This window comes from Taudactylus pleione, unplaced genomic scaffold, assembly GCF_031769625.1.
Source record: "Taudactylus pleione unplaced genomic scaffold, aTauple2 ptg001027l, whole genome shotgun sequence".
NCBI classification, from domain to species: Eukaryota; Metazoa; Chordata; class Amphibia; order Anura; family Myobatrachidae; genus Taudactylus; species Taudactylus pleione.
In genome coordinates, this window is record NW_028285428.1 from 845,173 (window position 1) to 869,521 (window position 24,349).

General features: G+C 47.1%; 1 protein-coding gene across 1 annotated transcript in view; it reads left to right on the plus strand.

Annotated features, from left to right (window-relative positions):
- Window positions 1–4,484: 4,484 nt before the first annotated feature.
- The window catches only part of SESTD1 (SEC14 and spectrin domain containing 1), a 156,375-nt gene continuing 136,510 nt past the window's right edge, over window positions 4,485–24,349 (plus strand). Inside the window, exon 1 of the mRNA XM_088461204.1 lies at window positions 4,485–4,563. The gene's annotated coding sequence lies outside the window, so the exon portion shown is untranslated. The remainder of the gene's footprint in view (window positions 4,564–24,349) is intronic.

Here is a 24,349-nt window from a genome sequence, read left to right on the forward strand (position 1 = left end):
GCAGCTGGCCGATGTTGCGTCTCTGCGCATGCATATGCCTTGCACTGCGCGTGCACGAACCGGTCAGTGCGCTGGGTAAAGGTTTGCAGTGTGTATGCAGTGAGCACGGAGAGCCCTCAGACGCTGACTGACAGGAAGTGCCGTTTGTGGGTGGTGACGAGGGGGTGGTTGAGCGAACACAGGCGTGCCTGTGGGTTTAAACACTGTTATAGGGGCATATACTAGCACGGCTGTGCGGAGGCTCACGCAGGCTAAGGTCTACGAGCGCAGAAGGGACAAGCCAAATCCTGAGTGAGGTCTGGTCATCCTCTATGCTGCGTTGGGTTCTGATGGTTTCGATGTTTTAGATGCGGCCGCACCGCTCCTTCATGGGTGCATGCGCAACCGCTATTATATGACGGACGTAAGTAATGGGCTGCATTGTGTAATACTGGGCGTCTGCATCTTGTGCTGCGGGTGCCGTACGTATGCAAACATTAGCATATTTTTTGGCAGCGGCCGGGAGCGTGCGTGTGCAGACTTGCGTTCCCTGCTGTATTGGGCCCTCAGTCATTTTGTATATACGCTACCAGCCTTGCACAAATGCAGTGGCCATGGTTGGGCATTATTAATATAAAAAAATGCTAAAATAAAGTTTTGCTTTTTTAAAAAAAAAAACGCAGCAGCACACCCACATAAACATCACATGCAACACTATATATAATATGCAACTTGTATATGTTGTATTATTTTCTTACTGTAAACTATTATATTGTATACAATAAAACATCACTCCTATACTAGTATGCTGAACAAAAATCTTTATGACAAGAATAAAGCAAGTTTAATACTTTTGCTCCGGTGACAGCATAATGGGATGGCGTTACCAGAACGGGAATTGCAGCGCTACTGGTATCGTAGTGCTATGGAATGTGGGCGTTTAAATGCTTATAGGGCTCTCCTATGATAAATAGGCCCAGTTGCCTATATGGATAAAATTAGCAATCTTTACTAATAGACTTTCATACAAATAACTCTTCATTACCTTATGGTGTAGGCACTGTACAGCATTTGGTCATGAATGGGATCAACAGCACAAAAATAAGAATCTTTAAAAGCGTAAGCGCCATATTACAGTCTCCTATCTTTCCTCCCAGAGATAACCACGCCTACAGCTCCTGTTATCAGATCCAAACCATGAGACAGCAGCAATTTATTGCCCTCTAGTGTCTGTCAGGGTGCCACTGCCCCCCAGGCTGGTACAATTTTAGTGATCCAGGTCCGCCTGACAGAAGATGCTCCTGCTCCCTGGCCGCTCAGTGCTAGAACATGTATGAGCAGCAAGGGCTAACAGAAAAGCAGGCTGCAAAAAAGATGGCTGCCCCAAAAGCAGGCTACAAAAAAGATGGCTGCCCCAAAACCAGGCTACAAAAAAGATGGTTGCCCCAAAAGCAGGCAACAAAAAAGATGGTTGCCCCAAAAGCAGGCAACAAAAAAGATGGCTGCCCCAAAAGCAGGCTACAAAAAAGATGGTTGCCCCATAAGCAGGCTACAAAAAAGACGGCTGCTGTTGACCAATAGAGAAACAGGTTTTCTTTTACCAGAAACCCAAGGGACTGGAGAATTGAAAAAGGGAGTGGGGCTCATAGGTGGAGTCTGTCAGGACTCCTGCTACCCATGCCTTCCTCAAGCTCACTGCTGTTGCCTAGGGAGAAGGATGTTTCATCCTGCTGGGTCCACTCTTAGCAGCTCATGCACACAGTGGATGTCATATTCTTCTACCACCAGCTCTGAGCAGCCCATGAGGTGTAAAGAGGCACACTGGCAGCAAGTAAGATTCAGCACCGCTGGGCACACCTTAGTACTGTGCTGCACTGGGCACATTATAGCACTGTGCTGCACTGGGCACACCAAAGACTTGGCAAATTATAGTACTTTGCATAAGGTTGGCACCGTTCCTGCACTATATAGGATTGTCCTGTAGTTGACTGCTGCCGGCGCCTAGTGGTGACTGTGACACGAGGTGGAGATGAGAGCTCCGCCTCCAAATCCAGATTGATAGGCGCTCTCAGCCTATATACAGTCAGGTCAATAAATATTGGGACATTGACAGAATTTTCATATTTTGGCCTCTATTCACCACTACAATGGCTTTGAAATGAAACAAACAAGATGTGATTTAACTGCAGACTTTCAGATTTAATTTGAGGGTAATTACATCCAAATCAGGTGAACGGTGCAGGAATTACAATGGTTTCTATATGTGCCTCCCACTTTTTAAGGGGCCAAAAGTAATGGGACAAACTAAACAATCCTAAATCTAACTTTCACTTTTTAATACTTTGTTGCAAATCCTTTGCAGGCAATTACAGCCTGAAGTCTGGAACGCATAGACATCACCAGACGCTGGGTTTCATCCCTGGCGATGCTCTGCCAGGCCTCTACTGCAAATGTCTTCAGTTCCTGCTTGTTCTTGGGGCATTTTCCCTTCCCTTTGTCTTCATCAAGTGAAATGCATGCTCAATCGGATTCAGGTCAGGGGATTGACTTGGCCATTGAATAACATTCCACTTTGTAGCCTTAAAAAACTCTTTGGTTGCTTTTGCAGTATGCTTCGGGTCATTGTCCATCTGCACTGTGAAGCGCCGTCCAATGAGTTCTGAAGCATTTGACTGAATATGAGCAAATAATATTGCCCGAAACTCTTCAGAATTCATTCTACTGCTTTTGTCAGCAGTCACATCATCAATAAATACAAGGGAACCAGTTCCATTGGCAGCCATACATGCCCATGCCATGACAATACCACCACCATGCTTCACTGATGAGGTGGTATGTTTTGGATCATGAGCAGTTCCTTCTCTTCTCTTCCCATCACTCTGGTACAAGTTGATCTTTTTCTCATCTGTCCATAGGACGTTGTTCCAGAACTGTAATGGCTTTTTTAGATGTTGTTTGGCAAACTCTAATCTGGTCTTCCTGTTTTTGTGGCTCACCAATGGTTTGCATCTTGTGGTGAACTCTCTATATTCACTCTTGTGAACTCTTCTCTTCGGTGTTGACTTTGACACATATACATCTACCTCCTGGAGAGTGTTCTTGATTTGACCAAGTGTCGTGAAGGGGTTTTTCTTCACCAGATAAATAATTCTTTTGTCATCCACCACAGTTGTTTTCCATGGTCTTCCGGGTCTTTAGGTGTTGCTGAGCTCTCCGGTGTGTTCTTTCTTTTTAAGAATGTTCCAAACAGTTGATTTGGCCACACCTAATGTTTTTGCTATCTCTCTGATGGGTTTGTTTTGATTTTTCAGCCTAATGATGGCTTGCTTCACTGATAGTGACAGCTCTTTGGATCTCATATTGAGAGTCGACAGCAACTGATTCCAAATGCAAATGTCACACCTAGAATCAACTCCAGACCTTTTACCTGCTTAATTGATAATGAAATAACGAGGGAATAGCCCACACCTGTCCATGAAATAGCTTTTGAGTTGATAGTCCCATTACTTTTGGCCCCTTAAAAAGTGGGAGGCACATATTGAAACTGTTGTAATTCCTACACCGTTCACCCGATTTGGATGTAATTACCCTCAAATTAAATCTGAAAGTCTGCAGTTAAAGCACATCTTGTTTGTTTCATTTCAAAACCATTGTGGTGGTGAATAGAGGCCAATATCTGAAAATTCTGTCAATGTCCCAATATTTATGGACCTGACTGTAACTGTATATATATATATATATATATATATATATATAGTGTGGCTGCGGATTGCCGACAGTCCGAACTATCCAAGACAATCACGGACGACAGGTAGCTGCCGCCGACAGGTGTCAGCCTAACAGAGGAGCTGCAGATCATGAATGGTAACGATCCAATAAGCAGCTGGCCCCTTACTCGCCAGGGGCCCCGATGCGTCACATCAGCTGCATCGGTGGTGATAAGCAGCATAATATGATATGGTTTGTGGTCTACGTAGCAATTATATTTCCAAGCACGTTCATAAATTGTTCTGCTTATAAAGGCTGTTATTTTGTGATATTGAAACTGACTATAGTCTATGATCTGCCCTTCTCCTCTGTCAGCAGCTGGCCAGCACTGTGCTCTGGATTACAGCAGATGTGTTTGCTGCAGTAATATCACACTCTCTCACATAACTCTGATTTTCCAGCATTGCTGTTTTTGTCAGTAGGGTCATTTTTTCCAGTGCACTGTCACACACATATTATATATACAGCAATTTCAGCATGTGTGTATGTGCGTGTGTGTGTGTGAGACACGCCCCTCATTCCCTAATTCCCTCCCGACCGCATCACTTTCATTGTTTCCACGTCTCTGCGGTCGCCAAGGAGGAATCGTCCCAGTCTCCCACAGGGGCAGGGACAGACATGGGGAGAAGCGCCCACGTGGATGCGCCGCGGCCAATCGGATCACTAGCATCCTCCTCGCTCCCTTTGATACCTTACCTCTCGTGGGCGTGGTCTGAGGGGGGGGGGGAGAGTGGGCCGGAATGTAGTGGGGAGGGGACGCAACAGGAAGTGTGGAGCAGCGTAGCCGGAGCCGCCGTGGTCGCTGCCTCAGCTCATGTAAATATATTGATGGGGATGGTGTGAGTGTTGGATTGGAGGGGGGAGGGTTACCGGGGCTGGTGCTGAGGGTGACTCACCCGCCCCGGAGTGGATGTGTGTCCGCAGCAGGAGGGCAGGCTGCTGGGTGCAGGGAGAGCTGCCTGTGGTTGCAGGGAGAGCTTGCCTGTGATTTTTCTGGAGCTGCATATTAATATTCATGTCAGCGCCTTGTGTGGTGTGCTGGCTGCATGGTGGGGATCACGTTGTGACAATGGGAAATGCAGGGGGTTATGTTACAACTGGCTGAGATGCAGAGTGGGACCTGCCATCTCCTCACCAGTGCTATTCCCCAGCACTGTGTCTTCTCCTATACACTGCCAGTGGGATTACTATTAGTCACCGTCACTCTGCAGGCAGTCATCCAGTTTCTCATTTCTTTGCATAAGTTTGCTGGACCTGTATTAGGAGATGATTTGTGCATGGCTATGGTTATGGGTTATCATGTGCATTATAACAGGTGGTATGTTGCTTTGTAATAATGTAGGGAGAAATTTAATTCTTCGCCGCGCGCCTGGAGGCCTTGCAAGTTTGCGATGTAGGCACGACTGTATAATGCCAATATGTGCCCAGCTGGGCATCACTGGTGCTTTGAATTGAATTTTCCCATACACATTTGTGGTTGGCTCTAGAGCAGTGGTTCTCAATCCTTTGCCTCCTGGGTACCCCCTTGGCTGCCCATTTGCGTTATTTGTACCCTCAACATTTGCAAAGTAATGCATCTGTAATGAGCATAATTGCTATTGGATAGAATGTTTAGGTGCTGCTATGTATAAAAGTAATACATTTGCTATAAGCAAGATTTTAGAAAAAGTGAATAAAAAAAAAAAAATAGAATGAATTGTACATATATATTTCTCGCATTTCAATTTCTGGAGAAAAATTAAAAAATGACATTAAAGCTATAGTCCACGTCTGCATTCTTTTACCGGGATATACTTTATCAAAGTCTTACTGTAATACATGGGGGTCAGATCCATAAGACACTGATTCCTTATGGGGTATATTTGCTAAAGTGTGGGTTTTTAGAAGTGGAGATGTTGCCCATATCAACCAATCAGATTCTAGCTATTATCTTCTAGAAGGTGCTAGATAAATAAGTAGAATCTGATTGGTTGCTATGAGAAACATCCCCACTTCTGAAAACAGCACTTTAGTAAATTTACCCCCACAAGTCTAATTATATTACCTGATTGTCCCTTCCTGCCATTACAGGACATTTTATTTTTTTAAGTACCCATGATCTTAACAGCGAGTACCCCATAGACTACTAGTATCCCATTTTAAGAACTATTGCTCTAGTCTAGACGATTGTAATAGATCTGGAATTTATGGATTTATTTCCATGTTGCACGGTTTTCAGTGTTTTTGAGTATGATTGCTATTCGGAAAAATGACAAAGCAGAATACAGGTATTGCAGTGTGCTTCCCGTAACCCCCCCCCCCCCCCCCACTGGCCTGTCCTTTTTGGCACAGAGGGCTCGATTCAATTCAACGTGAATTGAATAGTGCCGGGAATGAGCTCCCAGAGCCATTCAATTTAGTGCGCTGCTAAGCCCGCCTAAGGATGTCTTCTCGCATACCTCCTGGGATGTGAGCAGAAATCTGACAAAACCACAAGCGCGATGCTGTTCTCTGCCCTTAGCGCGGCAGAAACAGCATCGCTCCGGGAAGTTTAGTAGGAGAATGGCCGTTCTCGCGATTAGACCCCCTGTTTAAGGCGGGAGAACGGGCGTTCCCCTACTTAACAGTGCGCAGAATTGAATAGCTACGGGAGCTTTCTTGCTTTAGAGTAATGATCATTCTTAGCTTTGTTATGTGAATGTTATTCTGCAGTTCATCAAACATTATTTTTGTGCCAGTGTGGTGTTTACACCTCGCTTCATCCAGTACTAAAGAGTTGGTTGTTATCTGTGACTTGAAAATGTTTTGAACCAAAACAAGCAGCACAAAGTCTTTAACGATCTTTCCCTGTATTTTCTTTTTGTATTTCCTTACCTTCATTTGCATATTATACTTTTTCAAGATGTAATTTGCCGTGCTTGACATAATTGGAGGCTGGTCAAATCACTATGTATAGAATACCTAGCTTTCCAGCTCTTGTCCAATCATATTCATAATCTCTATTAAAGGGAGATGTATCAAAGCTTCTAAAGAGAAGTGGCAAAGTTGCCCATAGCAACCAATCAGCTACTAGTTATCATTTGTCAAGTACATTAGAAAAATTATAGCTAGAAGCTGATTTGGTTGCTATGGTCATATGCTCCACCTCTTCTCTTGAGAAGTTTATACAGTACATCTCCCCCTTAGAAACTTGTGCCTTGGATATAAATTGGGAATATGTGTGCCTCCTGCACTACATGTACCCAGCTTAATGCTTTATTGCCCGCTGCTTCCGTCACTCGTTCCTACTAAACTTTACCCGTGCTAGAAATGGCCCATTACAAATGAAGGGAAACAACTGGGCAGTAAGTGGAGTTGTGATTAAAATACGTTACCACTCCACGTCGCCCACACTTCCATACACTCATTCCTGGCTCATGCACTGTGTGAGAATATTCAAGGTAGTCTTCATTCTAGCACCTGTCACAACTCGTGCAGTTCCTCTTTCCTGCCAGGTGTGTTGCTCTCTGCTCTGGGGCTTCTAGCACACTCTGGTCTGTATATCAGAAGTTTGTTGCCTCAGCTGATTTTGCTAGAAGCACCAGAGCAGAGATTGCCACCCCAGGCAGGAAAGAGGAGCTGCATGGGTTGTGACAGGTGTAGGGTGCTAAAATGAACACTAGCAAGATATGCTCCTCAGTCAGTCATATCATCAACTTAGCATTAGCTCTGTGTCACTGATTTCCATTGTACCTGCAACTTGTGGCTTTTTTTTTTTTTACTTTGAAGGAGTGCTAATCATAAAATGAAAGTTACTTTTAAAAAGTTGATATTGTTCTTCCAGACGTGTAGGCGCATGAATGTATATGAAGTCTTCGGATCTCAGCATATAATAAATACAGCTAAAGAATCAATGTTGCTTTCCCCACTGAGTAGCCATTTCTATCGCTGGGTACACACTGCACGATGTGTATACCCAGCGACTGCACGATACATTGCGCCGTCCCTACACACTGCACAATGTGTATACCCAGCGACTGCACGATACATTGCGCTGTCCGTACACACTGCAGGATGTGTATACCCAGCGACTGCACCGATACATTGCGCTGTCCGTACACACTGCACGATGTGTGTACCCAGCGACTGCACGATACATTGCGCTGTCCGTACACACTGCACGATGTGTGTACCCAGCGACTGCACGATACATTGCGCTGTCCGTACACACTGCACGATGTGTGTACCCAGCGACTGCACGATACATTGCGCTGTCCGTACACACTGCACGATGTGTGTACCCAGCGACTGCACGATACATTGCGCTGTCCGTACACACTGCACGATGTGTATACCCAGCTACTGCACGATACATTGCGCTGTCCCTACACACTGCACGATGTGTGTACCCAGCTACTGCACCGATACATTGCGCTGTCCATACACACTGCACGATGTGTATACCCAGCGACTGCACCGATACATTGCGCTGTCCATACACACTGCACGATGTGTGTACCCAGCGACTGCATGATACATTGTGCCGTCTGTACCCACTGCACGATGTGTAGTTAGTTACATGCTGCATTTAGCAGCTTGGCCTCGGTCATCGCCACAGCAGAAGAACGATCCGCGGGCACGAGCGATCGGGCGTACACATTATGCAATACGCACAATATATTGTTTTTCCGATCTGCGTCGGAATGATATATATATCATGCAATGGATCGTGTAGTGTGTACCCAGCTTATGGGTCAGTGCATGGGTAACCTCCACAGGTACTCCGCCACTTGAACAGAATCAGGAGACGCCATTATCTGAGCCCTAGAGGTACTGTAGGAGACAACCTTTTTAAATCGGACTTTAAAGCTCCACCACTTTTCTGCTCAGGATATCCTTCTGGCTAATAACCTTAACTCTATAGCAGGGGTTCCCAACCACGGACCTCAAGGCACACTAACAGTCCAGGTTTTAGGGATAGCCATATTTGAGCACAAGTGACTTAATTAGTGCCTCCGTTATTTTGGTTTATCCATCTGTGCACAATCATGGATATCATTAAAACCAGGACTGTTAGTGTGCCTTGAGGACCGAGATTGGGAATCACTGCTCTATAGCAAGGGCAGATATAATGTATCTCAATTCCTGACATAGTTTGTTCATGAATGCTAGAATATCCCTTTTCTTTTGGTTGACTTGTGTTCTAAGTATAGTGACTCTTTAAAGGGGAGGTGGACTTTTGGACAAGTCCAGACTGTCGTACCTAGCCCCTCATCTAGCTAAAAGGAAAGTCCCTCCATCAGGTCATTCTCTACCCTTCTACCTGAAACCATGAGCTGCAAGCTTATAGCATGAGGAGATCGATGGAAAGGTGCGATGTAATGATTCATTACATGGCGCACGCCGTTACCCACTGCATGGTCCAGTGTACGACAGCCCTATGTATGGTTACATGCTGCATGTAGCAGCACAGTGTCGTTCATTGCATCGTCTTGTCTGCTGTGCAGAACCGCAGATGGGACGATGCGGTGAACGATGAATCGGACGTACACACTATACCATGTGTTTGATATATCGTTCCGCGTGGTATAGTATGTGCGCCCAGCTTTAGTCTTCTCATACCATTCCCATCAATAGCAATAAGTACTCTGTATTGGGATCTAGAAGGTAGAAAATTATACCCCTTTTTCCACTGTCACAACAACCCGGGTTATTGCCGGGTTTACCCGGGTCGCGGCTCAGTGAAAAAGGATCCCAAAAAAATAACTCTGGTCCAGTGACCTGGGAACCCAACACGGGTAGCCACCAGGGTTGGACCCGAGTTAAGGGGCAGTGTAAACGGGTATCCTGGGTCAGACGACCTGGTAATAATTCGGATCGGTGCCATGATGTGAAAGGGATCTGACCCGGTTTGGAAGCGTGTTCCAAATGCAGGGTTGGACCTGGGATTTTGGCTCAAAATGGGTATATTGGGCTGGTCTACCAGTTGCAGGTAATATAGGTAGTGTCTTATTTGCAACAGAGGGCGGGCAGGTAAAATAGAAGATGCTTGTTTTAAAGTGGCCAACTAGAGCATCACTGATTATTGCATGCTATGCCTCAAAGCACTTTTTTGCTCATGTACCTGTGAATCAGATTTCATACTGTCACCCATTATGGTGATGCATTGTAGGCTCTTTTGTGGACTGGAAGTTGGGGCCATACTTCCATTGACTCGTCAATGGCCAATTAAGGATTTTGCTTGGATAATTGTGATAGCCATCTTGCCCACCCTAGAATAAACACCATCAGAGAAGGGCACTCTTCTGCATCTGCCCAAAAAAGGGACAAGGTCACTAGAAAATGGGGGTGTCCTGTTCAATACTGTAGGGGCCTCTGCCCACCACTAACGAAGATGCTGGGCTGCCCCCAAGCTTTTCCCACAGTGTGAATGGATGCAGTGCACATCTATTTATTCGCTGGTGATTGTTTCACTAGAACTCTTCCTACTCCCGCCCCCCGCCCCTTCTTCCCCCATGCAGGACACTGCAGTCCATGGGTCGGGATACCTGTTTCAGTGGGGTTCCACCATAAGGGCAGGGATCATTTCATTGACTTCACGTTGGGCAGGGCACTGCTTCCGCCTCGAAAACAGCCTAGAGGGAACACTACCTCATATTACAGCATGGGCCAGAGATGGACAATACAAATGCAGAGGAGCCAGTTGGCAAAATAGAGAATCCATTACGATTTTTTAAGGAGTCTGGGGAAGGTGATAGCGATATCTATAAAAAAAAAAAAAAAAAAAAAAATGTCTTCCAAAAGTTAGCCGCAAACGTCCCTGGGCACCCCTTTTCTATTCTTAAAATGTGTAATTGGCAGAAAACGACCAATTACCCATTTGCCAGTTTTTTTTGTTTTTTTTATCTTGAATCTTTATTTCATTCAAGATCTCAATCCTTCGGAGAATGAATGAAGTAATAGGATTTAGCCGTATCGTCCTCACCTGCCAAATTATTTTGCTTCCGTTAAAGGGGTGAGCTGGGTGTGGAAGTGCCAGAAAAGGACGTTCATGGGCAGAGTTTTGTAATTTACGGTTGTTACTGTTTGACTCACGTGTAAATGGTTAATCAGTCTGCACTTACTGGACTCAGAACATACTGAGCCTGTCTTCTTGTGTGGAAGTTAATTCCTTGTATCTCTAATTAGAAGAGCCAGTCACCAGTCTCCGTATTTCCCTAAGCATCGTGCTGTGTCTGGGTAAATGACAAATGATTCTCTTTTTCATGTGCCGGCTCAGAAGCGTGCCTGTGGCCACGTGAAGTATCTGCATTAGAAAGCACTGCTCAAGCCTTTGTTTTTATGTCCTTTTCAATGTTTCCTGTTCTTAGGGCTTTTTCATTGTGTCTGATTGAAAAAAAAATATTCCCCATGTCACCGTCTATTGTTAATATTCCTGCTTGTATCTATTTATAACGTTTCAGCACATTATACAGGGCAGCACAATAGGAAACTAAAGGGCGTAAATGATACTTATACTTCCAATGCACAGCGCCAATGTAATGTACTAAGAAAGCTACAACCTAGTATGCGGTCACAGAACGGTTAAAAGGCGGATTGGTTTTTGGGGAGATCCAGCAATGCCTTATTCTGCATCCAGCCCAGGGGGAGAGATTCCCACGTTGTGTCTCCATTCCCTAATGAATGTGCTTTTTAGGAGAAAATCAATTTTCATCCCATCATGTAATCCCGATCTCCCCTTATTGCAGCTGTGCTGATATATTGCTTTTCCTTGTTTTTTTTTTCCAATTAAAATGTATTGAGCAGTATTTGTTTGATAACAATTATTTTGGTTTTGATGGTTTTTCTTTTTTTTTCATTTCTGCAATATTTTGTAACTGATTCCAGATATTTAATATGTATTTTCTTGCCATTGTCTGCTTGCTGAAAGAGCTGGTAATGTCCAGGGGAGTGCATCTGCTCAAGTGTATTGGTGGCTGGGAATATAGAAACACACTGCTAGGGAGCTTGCAGTGACTGACTGCCTTTGGAGTAAATACGGGGAAATTGGCTCTGTTTTGTGGTATCCACTGGTAACTGCATAACAAAATGGATGCTTAATGTAATTTGGAGAGATTGAATTAAAAAGCCCTTCAGTATAGTGCTGCAAAGGTCTGTCCCAAGCAAAGGTGAACAGATGGATAAGTCAATTTAAATGCAGATGTCTCCAAATTCACCCGTTCTCAAATCATGCCAAATGGCCCGATTTAGCGTGCCGTACACTAGCCATAAGTCCCTTTGTACACAGTAAGTGATTCAAGATGCTAAATTGGGGAAAAAGTACACAATCTAGGTTAAACTGGCAAATGACAGGTTTGATACGAGTGACCTGCACCATGCATCGTTTATCTTCAACTTTATACTTATTACTTTGCAACATAAAAACTAATCTCAAGTACCAAGTACACTATGGGTCTGATTCAGAGTTGGGAATAGAAGGCCTGATTCAGAGCCGGACGCTCTGACTAGAGCGCTCGCTCTGAATCAGGGCCCTCCTACATGAAAATGGAGCGTCCTCTTGGACGCTCGCATAGCTGTGGGTGACCACCCACAGCTATAGCGAGCATCCATGATGATGGTCGCGATGGTCAAGACCATCGGGCTTGCGACGGAGCCAAAATCACTCCCACTGACATCACCACTGATGTCAGTGGGGCCGGCTTCAGACGGTAGGCGTTCCCATGGGAACACCTCTGTCTGGCAGCCACGCCCCCGGCACGCCTACCAATCAACTTCGACAGCACGCCCCCTTTGGTGCGAGACCCGGAGTGACGGCTATCCCGTCGCTAGCCGGGTCTCGCGCATGCGCACGACGGAGCTCCCTCCGTCGTGCGCATGTGCAGTAGGGCACCATCGACCCACTTGCGAGCGTCCTGCGCTCGCGAGCGGGTCTGAATGACCCCCAGAGGGAGCTATCTCTCTCAACTGTGAACCTGAACAAACCATATTGCAAGGGGTGTAAATACATAAATTTTTTTACATGTAGGTAAATACTGGCTGCTTTTGCATGTAGCCCACAAATACTGTACAGCTTTATTATTACACTACAATTTAGATGTCAGTTTGGACACCTCCCTCCAAAATCTAAATCTCTCTGCACATTTTAAGTCTGCCCCACCTGCAGTGCAGCATGGTTTCACCAAGATGATCAGTTAAGAGAGATATCTCACTCTATTCCCAACTCTGAATCATGTTCTATATGCGAACTAAGATGCAATAGCATGGGAATGGTGCCATATGGAGCAAAGAGGATCGGTGTAGGACGACACAGCTGTAGGTGTGTGTAATTGTTTTGTATAAAGCTGGGTACACACTGAGACAATGTTTCCAGGAACTATATGGCGGCCAACAGGCTGACCGATTGTATCCTGGGTACACATTAAGGGATGCAGTCAGGAAACCGATGGTCGAAATGCCGACCGCCGGCTTCCCGACTGTCTAATCCCGGCAGGGGTCTATTGACAGGCGTCGAAATCCCAACGCCTGTCATTTTACCTACGCCGGGAGCCCGACGCCCGGCATACTGAAAGAAGGTAAGGCGGGTGCGGACAGCCGCGGGAGGGGGGTGGGGAGAGTTAGGTTAGGGGCTCCCGGGGGGGACTTATGGGTAGGCACCCCCCCGGGAGGGTGTGGGTTAGACTAGGGGAGGGGCCTGAACAAGGGGCCTGATTCAGACCCACTCGCAAGCGGGTTGATGGCCGGGCAGTGCGCATGAGCGAGCCCCGGAGCGAGCGAGAAATCACTCGCTCCGGGGCTTGCAGCAAAACGGGGTGGCTGTCGATTTTGATCGACAGCTCGCCCTGTTTTGTAGGCGGGGAGGGGGGGGTGGCTGGCCAAACGGAGGCGTTCCCGAAGGAACGCCTGCCGTTTGAGGGCGGCCCTACTGACCAGTGATGTCAGTAGTGAGCTACCGGCTCTATTAGAGCCGGAAGCTCACTGGGGCTTGCGGCAGACGAGACTCTACCACAAGGAGGGTCTCGTCGCAAGCGTGATGGTCGCGACCATCACCTGGCCGCTTGCAAAAGCTGTGGGTGGTCTTTTTGCAAGCAGCTCTGCATCAGGGTCAAAGTACCTGTTGAGACATTTTGCTTAGAAAGTATATATTTATGTTGTGCATACATATTCCATAGCAATGATGATTTGGTCATTCACATAAGTCCCTGCCCCAGTGGAGCTTTACAGTCTTTCAGGGTCTATGTACTAAGCCTTGGACGGAGATAAGGTACCAGCCAATCAGCTCCTAACTGTCATTTTTCAAACACAGCTTGTGACATGGCTGTTAAGAGCTGATTGGCTGGTACCTTATCACCGTTCACTTTATCCTCCATCCAAGGCTTAGTAAATGGACCCTCTCTGTTCCTTATTGGGATATGTTCAGTATTCCGGCGCTTAGAATACCGGTGCCAACATTCCGACCACCGGCATCCTGAAGGTAAGTAGCTTGGTTGGGGGGAGGGTTAGGGGTTAGGCACTAGGGGGGTAGGGTTAGGTTTAGGGTGCGGGGTGGGGGAGGTTAGGTTTAGGCATCGGGTAGGGAGAAGGGGAGGGTTAGGATACCTACCAACCGGTGTCTGTATTCTAACCCTCGGGATGCCAGTGTTGGGATTTTGACCGCCGGGATCCTGAGCGCCAGCGTCCCCTACCCATCCCTCCCTATCACATGTACACGCACATTAAGGACAGGATTATGGTAGGAAAGCAGAGCACCCTGAGGAGACGCGCACAAACATGGGGAGAACATACCAACTCCACACAGATAGGGTCATTGATCTAGTTGCAACATCTTCATTATTAGTTTTTAGGTCTGAGATGACCATATTCTACCTTTATAAATCGTGTTTCAACAAAGTGTTTGAAAAATGACAGTTAGGAGCTGATAATATGCATCAATTATACATTGGTATGTGACCATCCGAAAAGGCATTGTGTAAACATTATTCCTGAAAAGGTAAAAGAGAAGAGGATACAGGAAAGTGTGAACAGAGGAAAATTATACCCCTTATACCAAAGTCCCGGGTCTGATCTGGGATTTGGAACATGTTTCCAACCCGGATCAGACCTGGGACAGACCCCTCTTACACCGCGGGTCTTTACCGTTCACACCGACGCCAGGTCAGCACTGACACAGCTCTTCCGGCGCAGGTAAGCAGCGCTTATTCCCCTCCCTCCGCAACCCTCTTACCTCACTCTGCAGCGGTCCTGAGGCAGGGAGGGGTGGGGTGCGCTGCACCGTGCTGCTGGGCCGACGCTGGTTGCAGTGGACGCTCCAAGCGCCACTGAAGCCGGCCAATCAGGTGGCATGTGGCACGATCCATGTCATCATGACCGGGATCGCGCAGTTTACACTGCAGGGTGAGACGGAAATGACCCGTGGTCAACCCTGCAAACTACGAGAGTTTGATCCCTAGGTCTCTGGACCTGGGTGGATCCATCTACACAGACAGAAATCCCAGGTTGATGCGCGTTCAGATGCAACAACCCAGGATTATCAAGTCTGTGTAAAAGGGTTATTATAGGGGAATGCACAGGCACATGTATAACATATTATAGAGGGTGAATCAGTATGGGATCTCGGCTGTCAGAATCCCGACAGGGCTAGCATACTGACACTTATTCGGTATGCTAACCCTGCCCCTCTCTGTACCCTATCCCTCCCTCTTTGGTGCCTAACCCTAACCTCCCCCGCTCTAGTACCTAAACCTAACTCTCCCCCCTTAGTGCTTAACCCTAACTCTCCCCCCAGTGCCTCACCCCCCCCCCCCCCGTTTCTTACCTTCGATATCCCGTCGGTCGGGATGTCGGCAATATCAGTGCCGCCATTCTGACTGTATCCCATAGAGGGAAGTGAGGCCTAAATGGAGATGGAAATACAATAAGGAGCAGAAAATGCATCACTGTGAAAAAGCAACCAGTGCTTTATAAAAAGTTATTTGTGAAAGTCAAGTCTTGTTAAATGAGGTAGATGAATTGGTAAGGATGCTCGTGTTATACTCCGTTTTACACATGAACCAAGGGCCTGACTCAGACTTGGGAATAGAGGCCCTGTTTCAGAGCCAGGAGGCCGCTCGTATAGCTGTGGGAAGATGGTCGCGATGGTCAAGACCAACGTGACCATCAGGCTTGCGACGAGACTCTTGTGGTAGGGTCTCGTTGCCACAAGCCCTGGAGTGCTTTCGGCTCTATCAGAGCCGAAAGCACTCCCACTGACATCACTCGTGATGTCAGTGGGGCCGGCCCCAGCGGTAGGCGTTCCCATGGGAACGCCTCTGTCTGGGCAGCCACGCCCCCAGCACGCTCACCAAAGGGGGCGTGCTGTCACTCACCATCGACAGCACGCCCTTTTTGGTACGAGACCCGGAGCGACGGCTTGCCCGTCGCTATCCGGGTCTCGCACATGCGCACGACGGAGCCGGCTCCGTTTTGTACGCATGCGCACTGGGCCAACATCGACCCGCTTCCGAGCGGGTCTGAATCAGGCCCAGAGTGAGATATCTCTCTCAACTGATCATCTTGGTGAAACCATGCTGCACTGCAGAGAGATTTAGATTTGGGAGGAGTGTTTCCAAACTGACATCTAAATTGTAGAGTAATAATAAAGCTGTGCAGTATTTGTGGGCTACATGCAAAAGCAGCCTGTATTTACCCTGCATGTAAAAAAGAATGTATGTATTTACACCCCTTGCATTGCAATATGGTTTGTTCAGGTTCACAGATGAGAGAGATATCTCACTCTGAATCAGGCCCCAAGTCTGAGATTCTATAATAAGTGGACCAACAATTTTGATGTGTTCTCTGAATTATATTTAATGCATCGGATTCAGCCGATGTACTGTCTAAAGGAAAATGCTAAAACAAAAAAATTTGCAAGCATAAGATATATAAAACGTAATTTGTCTGAGTCATTTCCGGCGTGTATCAACTTCCTCCAGCCTCATGAATTATAACAGGTGGACTGGCAGAGCGCCTCAGGTCACCAGGCGCTGCTCTCCTAAATGTCCAGCAGGAGTGTACCCTGTACAGAGGCATACCCCTGGCACGTGGGCGTGGAGAGAGGAGGGAAAAGCTGGGCTCAGGATGTGACTGTGTATGACGTGTCACCGAGCAGTTGCTGATGGGCGCTGGAATGAATGTACAATATCCCAGCTGCATACAGTTTCCCCTAGGTAACGAGATTGCTTTTGGAGAGCTGCCTGGTCACACAATGGAAGAGTGAGCAGTAACTGTTGAACTTCGAATAGGGATTCTATTGGTAGAAATGTAGATTCCCATTTACTGCAGCTAACGAGTACAAGTACTTTACACTCTGAACTGGCCCCTGTGTCTGCGTATAAGGAACTTCTATATTTAAGTTCATACATCTATTTTATTTTCATGGCAAACCCATGTAGCACATGAAAGTTTTATTTGAGAGATACCTGACCAGATGGGTTCCCTTCAGCATATTAATTGTTCCTGAATTTTGCGTTCTGACACTTGTTTACCAGCAAATGGAAATGGAATAGTATGAGCGCCTCTGCTGTAGAAACACGATGATGAGCAGGCCAACCATATTGGTTCATGTGTGGTCGGCACAATCCAGCATAAAAGTGAAAATAATAATTGGGCTCCAGCTATAGTCGTTAAATAAGAAGTCCATACCATTGCCCAATTCTTAATTACATCCAAACAAACATTGTGTTAAGGCAACAACTGTAGAGCCTGGCAGAATCTGAGACCAGACCATAAGGGAGTGCAACTACAAGATGATTTTTTGGGTTTATGGTGCCTGGTGTAGGGCAGCGGTGGCCAACCTGTGGTTTTCGAGCCACATGTGGCTTTTCCATTGTCCTGAAGCGGCTCTCCTGACTGATACTGACTGCTGGAGTGACACATCAGGGGCCGCTGGAGTTACACATCGAGGGGCTGGATTGTATTCTGTGAATCTCTTTTTTTTTTTTTTTTTCAATATACTGTATATTTTGTGGAAGTGGCTCTTTCATTGTAGTATTTGTGGATCTGGCTTGTTTCAGTGTATTTTATGTGGATATGTTTTTTTTTTCAATTTTTTTTTATATTATTCTGGCTTTTTCTTTCCCTTTAATAGTTACCTCCATTGTGATTCCGTGCATGCACAAGGTCACACCCCTTTTTGTATGTGCCCCTTCGATGCGTGCATGATCTCGGCTCTTTGACATACCTACAGATATTTTGGGCTCTTTGACTCTGACTGGTTGGCCACCCCTGGTGTAGGGTCATTTATGTGCATGTTCTAAGTTCTCATCCCATACATTTTATCAGCATTTTGGGGGCGATTCAATTGTTTTAGAACGCTTTAACTTTAGATGGGGTGATATTCTATTGTTTTTCTGGCGTCAGGTGCCCATTCTTTGTTTTCACGATGGTCATGCCCAAATAGACCAGGTTTAGCCCTGTAGAGCAACTAAACCCATCTAAACTATTGGGCGCGACAAGGAAACTGTGCGAAAAGCCGGACTTTTTGCAAATTTCTGCTCACCCCCTCCAGGTATTTTTACCTGGACAGAGCAACAATTGAATTGCCTGCTCTCGGATTTATATTTAGTCCTTCCCATATCTCACCATGCCCACCATGACATCACGTGTGCCCTGGCACTAGGTAAGACTGACAGGATGGAGGTATGTTGGATAAGGGAACAGGATGGCACTATACAAGAGAGTTAGCGCTGGTTGCTGCCTTATCACTACCATCATAAACATAGACAAAGTTCAGTAACACATACTGTATAGTTGTATAATTTCATCCAGGGCCATTAGAAATAATGGGGCCTGGGACTGACAAAGTAGGCAAGCCCCCCCTCCCCCCCCCCTCCTTTTCTGGGAGGGGGGGAGAGGCACATGACAGGGATGGCTATCAGGACTAGGAGGGGGACATGGCAGGGGTGGCTGGCAGGACTAGGAGGGGGACATGGCAGGGGTGGCTGGTAGGACTAGGAGGGGGACATGGCAGAGGTGGCTATCAGGACTACGAGGGGGACATGTCAGGGGTGGCTGGCAGGACTAGGAGGGGGACATGGAAGGCTGGCTGGACTAGTGGGGGAAGCACAGTCCAGAGAAGTCTGGTTGGACTGTGGGGGGGACAGGGCAGGCTGGCAGGACTAGGAGGGAGACAGGGCAGGCTGGCAGGACTAGGAGGGAGACAGGGCAGGCTGGCTGGACTAAGGGGGGGAAGTACTAGGCAGGGATGAATGGCTGGAACGGAGTGGACAGGGCAGGCACGGCTGGCTGGCTGGACTGGGGGGGAGCACAGGGCTAACTCAGGGATTATGTTACAATACTGGTAGTGTACCTGTAGAATTTCTTCAGCTGCGCGCCAGCGCAGCCTGCCCAGCCAGCCCACCAGAGTTGCAGCCGGCTGAAGAGACAGAGCAGAGAGAGAGGGGGCCTGGGTGTGGCTCTGCCAGTAGCGCTGCACCGGCGGCGGCATTCTAATATGGTGCTGGTCGTGAGCCAATCACAGCTCGCGGACTGGCAGTCAATCAGGAGCGGCCTCTCCTGATTGGCTGCAGTTCTGAGAGCTCTGGCTAGCTTGCGGCTGTGCACCATACATGCCGCCGGCGATGTATAGCAAATGTACCTGGCTTCCGGCGCAACACTGCTGCGTCCGGGCCCCCCTCTCTTTCAGCTCTCTTCAGGCCCGGGACTCAAGGCCCGGCAGTCCCCCCCTGATGTCGGCCCTGATTTCATCCATTTTAAATGACGTTCGCCAAATGCAAAGGGGAAAGTGAAACCGATGCATTCATCCAGATGTGTTCTATATAAACGTCGCCATCAGTTGGCATACACAGGCACTATTAAAATCACATGCCATTCAAAATGCCATGCATTGGATGCACACTGCATTATGTTTGAGCCCTAATAATGAAGGCTTGTTTGTATTTGCTGGCATATGATGATCACTATAAAAAAAAATATAGCCATTAACCTGGCCTGGGTGCTGTGGGGCATACGCAGGGGTGCCACGGGGTTGGTGACCTAATCCAAAATATTTGTGGTCAATGTGATAGGCAAAACTAGTGCTGATGGGTACCAATCATAAAATATGTGGATAAACAGAAGTGGAACCCTGTCCTCCACCACCTAAGGACAAGGTACACACCTGAACGACTTGTAATTAGATCAATTTAGCATCCAATTTCCCTTGAGGCCAGAACATGCCATATTGAGGATACACACTGTCTAATATCGCATACGACCGAACAATATATTGTATAGTCTGATCGTATATGATTTAGTGCTGCTCCTGTACACACTACAACGATCACTGGCAAAATATGAGGTCAAAATTGGCCAAAGCGGACCAACATATCGTCTGGTCTTCCAGTTGGTCGTACACCCACACTACACAATTGGCACCTAATCTCATGCGATATCTTCTCGATGGTCGAAGAAGTCGCATACGACCTGCGGGAGCGTGCAATAGACCGTACACAATAGCCCATATGCACGATTTGCTGTGCTGCCACATAACTGGACCTAAGGGTGACCTATAAGCACAATTTACTTAATTGCATAATTTTTGCTGAGTTTCCCAGTAAGAAACGTTTGGCCTCGGGTTGCCTTGGGAAAAAAAAATTGCTGATACTCTAGGGTGCCATGATTTAAGAACGTTTGGGAACCACTGACTTAAAGGGAGAAGCCCTTTGAAAGTCCTCTAAACATCCAGATAAATGATGTACAGGTTCCATGTTGGTGTCAGATTACAAGTTAATGTTAATTCAGAGCTTGAATTAGTTCCCGCTAGGAATTATCTGGAAGCTGCAGACATGGCAGCTAATTATACTTGGGTGCCTGGTTTTGTTCTTTATGCATATTCTAATGCAAAGCCTTGGATCACCAGGTATGTCAGTTTGCTACACTGAATTAAGTAACTTCCGTTTGAATAAATGTTTGTAATCTGGTTTGTTTAGACTTGGAAGATATAAGGAGGATATTTTGCAACTATATTGTATTTTCTTTGAACCACACCGTGATACCAGCTGGAATGTCTCTGCTCAGACTGGAGAAGTCATTCTGCATTTGCTGCATTACAGGAAACTTATGAGTGAAATAAAAGCTCTCCATATGACAAAACAAATTGTAATCTTAATGGTTATCTTAACTTGAGCTTTACATTGTTGCTGTTGTGTCAGAGCCAGGATTATACAGAGCTTTCCGTGCTGGAGGATTTGGGTCTGACCTTCGGATTCAAGCTGCTAGGGCAGTTGGTGTTTATTGAGTGCAGGACGTAATTGGACAGTCAGCTCCTCATCAGCCATTTACTTGCTTAGAACATTCTATAGCGCAGAGGCTACTCGTTCTGGAACTGCACCATTCTGTCCATTATCACCAAAGTGATTAGCAACCTTTTACATGTGCAATTTGGGAATGCTTTGCATGTGTCTCAGTTTTCCCAGAGCAGTAATACATTTTTAACCACTGTAAAAGTGTGCTAACCCTATAATTCTGAATCCTATTGTATCTGGCTTGGCAAGACTTGTGTGTTGTTGCTTTTGTCTTTAGTATACAGTGGCAAACGCAGGATTTTGAAAGGGAGGTTCCAAATCCTTGATAATAAAAAAATATATATATATATTTATTTCTTTCTACTGCAGGGTCCATAGGGCTCCACAGGAGACCTTGAGGTATGGGTTGATGACTTCAGTCGTCAAGCACCTCAATAGTTAAGTCTGTGCTCCCAGGATGCACCGGGCCCCTCTCCTATACCCCGCCCCCAGGCCAAGGCACCTCAGTTTCGTAGGTGTCCGGCCGGAAGTCGGATCACTTCAAGAGGGGATGCGTGTCAGCCCCAGAAAATAGTTGTTTGTCTGCACGAGTGGTCAGCATGGCTGTCCAGCGGACGCCCATGCTGCCACTCCGACATCCTGCCGGCGCCGACACTCTGGCATCGGTCTAGGGATCGCGGCGGGGGTCTGGGGGTTTTGGCTAGCAAAGACCCTCAGATGCCCAGGACTGTGGCTAGACTACACAGGGGACGTCAGGTAAACAGCGGGCGCCCGCTGATTTCACAGTCCATTTTACTTCCCAGGGATGGGGACCCCCTGGGAAGCGGCTGCGTGTGGCACCTGGCACGGCGCCTGCGCTGCCACTAGTCCACCATGGATAGGGGGCCACAACGTGCGGACCTTGTGGCATCCCAGGAGTTAATAGCATGCCAGGGGAGCGGGCAATCCCTGTAAGGCACAGCCGGCCCCTCCCCGCTGCACTGCGCGCCTTTCCACAGCGATCTGGCGGTTGCAGGCAGCTCTCCTCCCTCAGGCATGCCCCTATGATTCCTCCGGCGGCCATTTTATGGATTATAGACGCTGGTCTCACCGGGAGCTGCGGAGCCTGGTTCCCTCTACATACCTCTCCTCCTGTAGGTCGGTGTATGTAGCACTGTTCCTACTAGACTGTAGATCTAGTAGTTGATTAAAGAGCAAAGTAGTGCAGGTGTTATTCTTGCATTGTATGTGTCTGATGCTAGCGCTGTCTGACTGATTTTTCTCTCACTCTGTCAGCCATTTTACTATCCCTGTACTTTCTATTCTCACTAGCCCCAGCAGTGATAGATACGGACAGGGTGTTAGTTTACTTCACAGCTCAGGTGTTTATTGACCTGTGGAGTGTGACATATCCATCCATTATGTCTGGAAGTGATTCTGGACAGGCCGATATCCCCCCTCACACAGTCCTGCACTAGGTGTTTTGCAGGACCAAAGGAAGGGGAGATTATTGTGGGAGGATTGTGTACCCTGTGTGCCAGGAATGCAGGATTACCTGCTGGGCCCAGCTCTTCTCAAGAGCCACCCTGGGCTTGTTTTGCACAAGCATTAACTACCCTGATGGGATCGGCTTGCTGCACCTCCAGTGGCCCCACAATTGGGGCACGCTCCACAGGTTGCTATGCCATCTACTTCACAGGGGAGTCCCCGACAGCTGGTTGTGGCTCGTAATATGCCTTTACAACCTTCCCCCTACCAGGTGTCACCTGAACCTGTTTGGGTTAATACTCTCTCCAACACGGTGCAAAACCTGACAAGATATGAGAGCGAAAAAAAAAGAAATCATGACTGCAGCCACCTTGTACACTTGTACAAAATGCCTGCTAATAGGTTATAACAGGTGTTTATTTATTTGATTAATTGTATTGTTTTAATTTATGACAGAGATTGAGCGGTCTATGTACTAATAATCGCAGCAATCTCGCCGGGAATATTTAAATTTTTTATGAAAATATCTCCGCTGTGTACCAAGGGGAACTCGCAGGTACAGCGGTTGCAGTAACCGCTGTACCCGCGAGTTATATCTCCAAAATGTAGAAGTCTTTCACAGCAGTGACTTCCCCGAGAAGAAGATGGTGTAAACTACCAGGACTAAACTCGGAAAAGCTTTGCTTTTTGGAGTTTAGTACATAAGGGTCAGATCGTAGTCCCCATTGATAATAATGGGGACTGCGATCTGCAGTGCTAATTAGCACTTTGCTGGAGATTTCTGTGATTCTGTGATTTCTGCTATTGGTACATAGGAACAATACATAAAGTTATTTAGAAACTGCAGTTTCTGCATAATTTTATGTAAAAATCAGATTGATACATAGGCCCCTAAGGGTGATGTGCATCCAGTTTCATGTTTAGAAGGCTGCCCAATGCTGCACATAAAGTTCATCAAGTTGCCCATCAATTGTGTACACAGTAATATGTGTTATAGTGCCTGCAGAGGGGGAAAGTAACTATATTGTGTTTCTTCATTTTTGCATGTGAGTGGTTTTCTGTTGGTTCATCACAGAAGATAGAAAAACCTGTATACAAAGGAAGTAGTTATCGTATGTTTGGAGTAGGTTCATGTACGCTTTCAGTGTGTGCTGAAATCCTATTTTCTGTGGTCTTAGTACCTGATTCAGACCCGGATGCAAGCGGTGTGCGCTCGCAACCGGGTCGATGGTGGGCCAGTGCGCATGCGCATGACGGAGCCGGCTCAGTCGTGTGCATGCGCGAGACCCGGATAGCGACGGGCAATCCGTCGCTCCGGGTCTCGTACCAAAGGGGGCGTGCTGTCGATGTTGAGTGACAGCACGCCCCCTTTGGTGGGTGGGCCGGGGGGGTGGCTGCCCAAACGGAGGCGTTCCCATGTGAACGCCTCCGTTTGGTGCCGGTCCCACTGACATCACGAGTGATGTCAGTGGGAGAGATTTCGGCTCTATTAGAGCCGAAATCTCTCTGGGGCTTGCGGCAACGAGACCCTACCACAAGGGTCTCGTCGCAAGCCCAATGGTCGCGATGGTACCTGTCTATATTATAAGCTTTGTATGTATTTTAGGCTTCACTATAAAACTGTTTAACATGCTATGAGAATTCATTTAGAAGTGAAAAGATGTAACTACCGGGATGAGTGCCCCCAGAGATTTTCTATTGACTGCATCATGCCCGGTTTACAGCTAGTAATGCCCGGGGCTTAGTCGCGCTAAACAGCACTTCCTTAAGTGTCGGGCGTAGTAACACCGCGACAAGCTCCGAGGCACTAGATGGAAGGGTTTGAGCAGAAATCCGCCTGCCGCGATGGCAATTAAATAGCTCCTGCCACTCCTGGGAGCTACTTCCCCTCGCTTCTA